Source organism: Chrysemys picta, chromosome 8, assembly GCF_011386835.1.
Source record: "Chrysemys picta bellii isolate R12L10 chromosome 8, ASM1138683v2, whole genome shotgun sequence".
Lineage (NCBI taxonomy): Eukaryota > Metazoa > Chordata > Testudines > Emydidae > Chrysemys > Chrysemys picta.
Window position 1 is genome coordinate 104,867,114 of NC_088798.1, and position 6,444 is coordinate 104,873,557.

Consider the following 6,444-nt stretch of genomic DNA (forward strand, 5'->3'; position numbering starts at 1 on the left):
TAATCAGTTTGAAGCCAGCCCCCGGCATGAAGTGGATACAGCAGTGTTTCTCAACCTATTTACCATTGTGGGCCGCAGGTTGAGAACTATTGGCCCGCCCAGCCCTGCGCCGCCAGGCTGCCCCTTCTCGGGGGAGACCCGCACCATGTGCCGCACCGCCCCTGACTCCCTATGCCTGGTAACCCCCCCGCTAAATCCCCCCACAAACCCCAATGCCCAGAGACCCCTCCACAGAGCGGGGCTAGCAGCCAGGATCCCAGGTGCGGGGCCAGGAGTGGAGCCCCATGTAAAACCTGGGGGTGCTGGAGCATGTCCCCACAGGGCTAGTGTCTGCACCTATGCTGCCCAGCACCCTCACCAAATCCCCCACTTCCTACTGTCTGTCCCCCCTAAACCTCCCCAGAGCCTCTCTCTCCTGCACCCTGCCGGGGCCCACTGCTGGCAGGAGCACTCCAGCAGGGCTGTCTGGCACGCTGTCCTCCACTGCCAGCCCTGCCCCCTGACAGATGGGCGCAGCAAATTATGAATGTTTTTAGCACACAGCTGCGGTCCAGCTGTGTGCTAATTGGGCTGTGGGTTGAGAACCAGTCCACTGGTATTCAGTATGTCCATTGCTCTCACCAGTAGATTTCAATTACACGTCCTTCTCTCCCACTAGTTTGTAGTTTGAGCATGCATTTAGTAAAGCAGGTGCTACCCTAGGCCGAGCCGGGTTCAGACTGACTGCAAATTCATACATCTCATTTTCTTCAGGGCCAACTTACCAGTACTAGAGCACTTCTAACTCTATCTGATTTTACTAATTTAAGGGCCCTTTCATTTGAAGTGTTGGGTGTCCTCAGCATGCACTGAAGTTGATCAGTTGAGCTTGCTTCATTCTGTTTGTTACCGCTACGTGCTTTATTGAAAGTTTAAGGGGAGTTGATTCCCCCCCCCCATGCAATGGGTTGCCAACTTTCTAATTGCACAAAACCAAACACCCTTGCCCTGCCTTTCTCCAAGGCCCTGCCCCATTCATTCCATCTCCCCTCCCTCTGTCGCTCGCTCTCCCCCACCCTCACTCACTTGCTCATTTTCACCAGGCTGGGGAGGGTCCCTTTTCGACCAGGTGTTCCGATTGAAAACCGGATACCTGGCAACCCTTACACTAGTCACTGCATATGTGCTGTGGGCCAAGGAAAAAAGCCAGGGGGACCATTAGAAAATAAAGAATTTCTAATATCAGAGCCCACCAAATCTGTTCATTTCATTCACAATATTCCACTAGCAGCTTCTTAAGAAATAAATCCCCCAACCTTAAGGTGGGAAGACTTTTAATTGAAACCCTTAGCTAAAATCTAGCAGCTGTAGGTCTTAGTCTAGGCTGAGCTCTTAACTCACATTAAGCTTCTGAAACTGGAATGGGCTCCCAGAACTGGAGCAAGGTCCTAAGTTGTGCTAAATATCCAGGCTGGACTGAGTTCCTGACTATGCTGAAGGGCTGGAATAGACGTCTGACTAAACTGAGCTCTCATGCTGCAGTGAGGTATTCAGGGCTGGAGTTCATCATAATAGAATATCAGGGTTGGAAGGGACCTCAGGAGGCCATCTAGTCCAACCCCCAGACAGATTTTTGCCCCAGATCTGTAAATGGCCCCCTCAAAGGATTGAACTCACAACCCTGGGTTTAGCGAGCCAAGGTTCAAACCACTGAGCTATCCCCCCATTAGTTTTAGTCAATCAGCCCCCTCCACATGACCCAAAAATTGAATGTCCCAGTCAGCTGCAAACACAGGGATCTCTTTCAGCTCCAAAGAAAACTCCACCATTATGTTACCCCATGATAACAATTCCAAAGACTTCATTAGTTGAAGATCAGAGCATCTCGAAAGAAGAAGTTGGGTTCTATTTCACTGTATCTCCCTGAGCTTCAATAAGGAATTTTATTACAGATCATAGTTGTTACCAATTTGACCCTTTCACAGACTATCTATCCCCTTGGGCCTTTGCCCTCTCTCCAATGGCTTGCGATGTCAGTTTTATTTCACAAGCTTTAATAATTCTTTTAAAGACACCCACAGAATACACTCAGGCGATAACTCCCCTCATTGCTAGAGCATGGGCATTAAGGATTTTTTTTACACGATTATACAATAATCTGCCCAATGCACTACAGATTGTAGTCTCTTTCTAAGCATCTGACATCAAACAGTGACTAAAGTCTGATCCACGGTTGGAAATCTTGGTCTTATGTCTTCTCTTTCTAGCCACTTTGAGGGCTGTAAAGTAGAGTTTGGTCGCAGCTTGACTTTTCATTCTTAAGAAGGTCAGAGTCCTAATTGTGACATCACCTCTGAGGCGATGTGGCCTCCCTGTGGTTCGTGACACTGCACTTCACAATTCAAGGTGGTGAGCGAGCCTGTTGGATATATTAATAGAACATGTGTCTCCTTCTATCACCATCCCCAAGTGCAGCATTATGTTTTAATTTGAATTTTCCAAAGTACTTCAGACACTCTTGAACGTGGACTGTCATAAAAGGCTGGAAATTGATCCTCGCATTTTATTAACTATTATTTGCCATTTGGAATTCACAGGGCAGCCAGCCACCGCTGTCTGAAGTTGGCAAATGGCAATAAAACTCATTACAATCCCATTTCTGGGGTGTTAGCATATTAGCAATGACAGGGGGGAGCATTTTTTTAAAGAGATCAACCACGATCAGGTATTCTCTGTGGATGAGTGCTGACTCCTTTGAGAACCAGAGCCTGCTCTCTCCCGAAGTGGGTGTGTGTGTCTCTTATGCTGCATCAGTGGGTGTGCACCTGTAGACAGTGCCTGTTAAATCCTATTTGTCTCTACCTCTGCTCCTTCTCCTCAGAGGAGTGGTGCTGCCACTGGGCTAAGTCCCTATGGGACAGTTCCCAGCTCTGTTAACTCCCCATCTGATTTCAGCCTGGAATTACAGGAGACCGTTCTCCCCAGAACAGTCAGTCTCCTTCCCCCTTGACCTCAAGCAGAGCCCCTTATGGGTGAGGGGCTGGGTTTGCTGCAGCCTTCCTTATTTCTCTGACCTTTGGCCTTTGCTGAATTTGACCCTGCCTGTACCTGGTGCCTGTCACACAGACTCTTCCTTCCTTATGCTGGCATGAAGGTGGGGAAGGAGAGCGGGCAGCTGCACCAGAATGATACTAATGCACGAGGCCTATGCGCCCCAGTTGTCAGCAAGCGACTTGCCCACGGAAGCCCACAGAACACCCTGGCATGCTTGGCCGCTGTCACCGAGTGCAGAGGACCCAGGGGCAGCCAGGAATGAGGGTCTAAGGGGCTCAGCCCCACTTTTGGCTTCTTCAGAAACACACTTTCTGCTCAATGCCTTTTCCCAGTGCATTCTGGGTCACGGTGGATGGGGGGCGTGGGAGGGAGGAGCTGCCCTATGGAGCTCAGGCTGGGTAGGGCAGGTGATTTCCAGCCCCTGAGAGAGCTCCTCCCGCCGCTGAAAACATGGAGCAGGGCTGAGGTCAGAGCAGGCTGCTTTCTTCTACCCCTCTGGGGCAAAGGATTTGCAGCGAGGTGTCTGAGCAGACTCAAGGCAGAGCGCCATCCCGCCCCTTGCTGGAGCTGAATGGGAGAGCACCAGGTGGAGGAGTCTGCCAGTACCACCCTTTGAACTGGAAGATGCCAGGCAGCAAGTGAACCAGGTAAGAAGTGGGGCCTCTGAGGGATGCTTTTGGCCCATGGAGGAGGGCTCTTCTGCCCAGCATGGGGTTTATAGTCCACAGAGGGTCCTCCTGGCTCAGTGGGGGGCCTTGGTGTTCAGGGATTGAGGAAGGGGATTGAACAGTCTTTTCTCAGGGGGTGTTTTCCCTTTGTGGTCTAGTGGGTTGAGAAAGCAGCTTCAGGAGGCAAGCAGGGAGCTGCAGTGGGGTTAGCTCAGACTGGATCTCCTTTGCTGTTTGGGGGAATTGCTGCTTTTTTTGGGGGTGGACCAGAAGTGGGTTTATGTGTGGGGTGGGGGCGGAATTGCAGCTGGGTTGATGTGGTGGGTAAGGAACGGTTTCATGGTGTGGGTTGTAAATGGTTTTATTGTGGGGGATCAGCCTGGATTTCACTTGGTGTGTGTTGGAGGCACAGCTGTTTTGCTGGTCAGCAATTTAGGCCTTTACTCAGAAATGATTTCATGTGTGGGTGGGGGGTGTTAAGTGCTTTTTGTTTGGGGGGAGTTTGGGGGAAGGTGTCCGAAGTGATTTTGTGGGGAAGGTTATGTGGGACAGGTTTGGGCAGTGGTATTTGTGAGGATGACAGAAATGACTATGGGGTGGGGGTGAGAAATGGTTTTTAATTTGGTGGAGTCACAACTGTTTCATTGGAGGGGGTGGGGTCCACCATTGGTTGATTGATTGTTTGTTTAGTTGGTCAGAAATTATATTGTTTGGTGGAGTCTGAACTGATTTTGTGTCTGAGTGTGTGGTCACTCTTCAGTCTATCGGACAGGGAGAGCGCCTCTGGGTGCTAATATAATCCAAACAAAAAATGCTGGGTAAAAATAAAATCAATTAAGCGAGTCTGTTTTGCTTTTTAACTGCACGTTGTGTGAGCGACTACGTTTGAGCACCAACCAGCCTCAGAGGTTTCTGTCATGATGGGATGCAACCCCCATCCCCATCCCTGGCTTTGGACTCCAGCCACCACTGGGAGTAATGTAGAAAGATAAGAGGATGATCTGTGACACTAGAACATTGTGCCTGGGGCTGTGTTCTCAACCTGTGAATAGTGGGAGATGCAGAGGTCCAGTGGTGGGACTGCCTGTTTCTTCTCTGGTGATAGATATATTTTGGTATCTGAGTCTGGCAGCACCACAGGGATGAACCAGGAAGGATCTAGCATCGAGACACGAAGATGACTCAGATTGATTTTATATCAGAAATGTCTCTTTGATTTACGTAAACAGCTAAAATACCAACCAGACTCCAGGGCAGTGACTGGGATTCTGGACAACTAACCTGATCCTCAGTAAAGTGCTTTTCTGAATCCGTCACTAGCCTTGCTTTGAGCAAGTCACTCCCTGTAACATTAGTTCACCCATAGGTGCTGGAACTAGGGGTGCTGGGGGTGCTGCCGCACCCCCGGGCTTGAAGTGAATATTCAGGGTTTACAGTTTGGTTCAATGGCTCTCAGCACCCCCACCGTACAAATTGTTCCAATGCCCCTGAGTTCACCTGCTCAATTTCTTATTTCTATCCTGACCACCAGCCAGGCACACCACATGGCAGCACCTCCAGCATCTGGTAACCAGGCCAGATCAACACGGCTCTCGGTTGTGTCATCATGGAGTGTGCTGCTAGGAACTCATTCCGGAATTTGGCTTTAGCAGTGGATTGACAGAAGATTTCAGCAGCTGCTAACCAAACCATCCAACGCTGCGGAGCAAGTACCCCAAACATTCTTCGCTACGCCCAGAGTCCAGTGGCCTGGCCGAATGTGCGCCTTCTATTTTAAACACGTTGCTGGGGCATGTGGAAGCGAAGGACCTTTCTTAGAGAAAAGCACTGATGCGATGATTGGGCATGTGTATGTTAAACGTGGGGACAGGCAGGCTGTTCATTGCTCCATTACTGATGGGATTTTTACACTTCGGACAGAACCCATTGGAAACTCTCTTCAGTGCTGGGGTAAGTGAAAATACAAAGTTACTGGAGATGGGGGGGCAAACTTATCCCTGGTGTAACACCACTGAAGCTGATAGCGTTTCTTCAACCCCGTTAACTAGAATGAGATGTAAACCTGATGGCCTGAGTGACTGGGGATCATTAGAGGAGTGAAGTTCTGGAACAGCCTTCCAAGGGGAGCAGTGGGGGCAAAAGACATATCTGGCTTTAAGACTAAGCTTGATAAGTTTATGGAGGGGATGGTATGATGGGATAGCCTGATTTGGGCAATTAATTGATCTTTGACTATTAGCAGTAAATATGCCCAATGTCCTGTGTTGGGACACTAGAGAGGGTGGGATCTGAGTTACTACAGAGAATTCTTTCCTGGGTGCTGGCTGGTGAGTCTTGCCACCTGCTCAGGGTTTCACTGATCGCCATATTTGGGGTCGGGAAGGAATTTTCCTCCAGGGCAGATTGGCAGAGGCCCTGGAGGTTTTTCGCCCCCTCTGCAGCGTGGGGCACGGATCACTTGCTGGAGGATTCTCTGCACCTTGAGGTCTTTAAACCACGATTTGAGGACTTCAATAACTCAGGCATAGGTTAGGGATTTGGGTGGGTGAGATTCTGTGGCCTGCATTGTGCAGGAGGTCAGACTAGATGATCGGAATGGTCCCTTCTGACCTTAAAGTCTATGAGTCTATTAGAGATCCCATAATGCTCTTTGAATTGTCCTAGCCAGCTCAATTTCTGGAATTATATTCCTCAGCCACAGTATTCTCTTTTATCTCTTTGGGTAGCGCTGCTGTGCACTGTT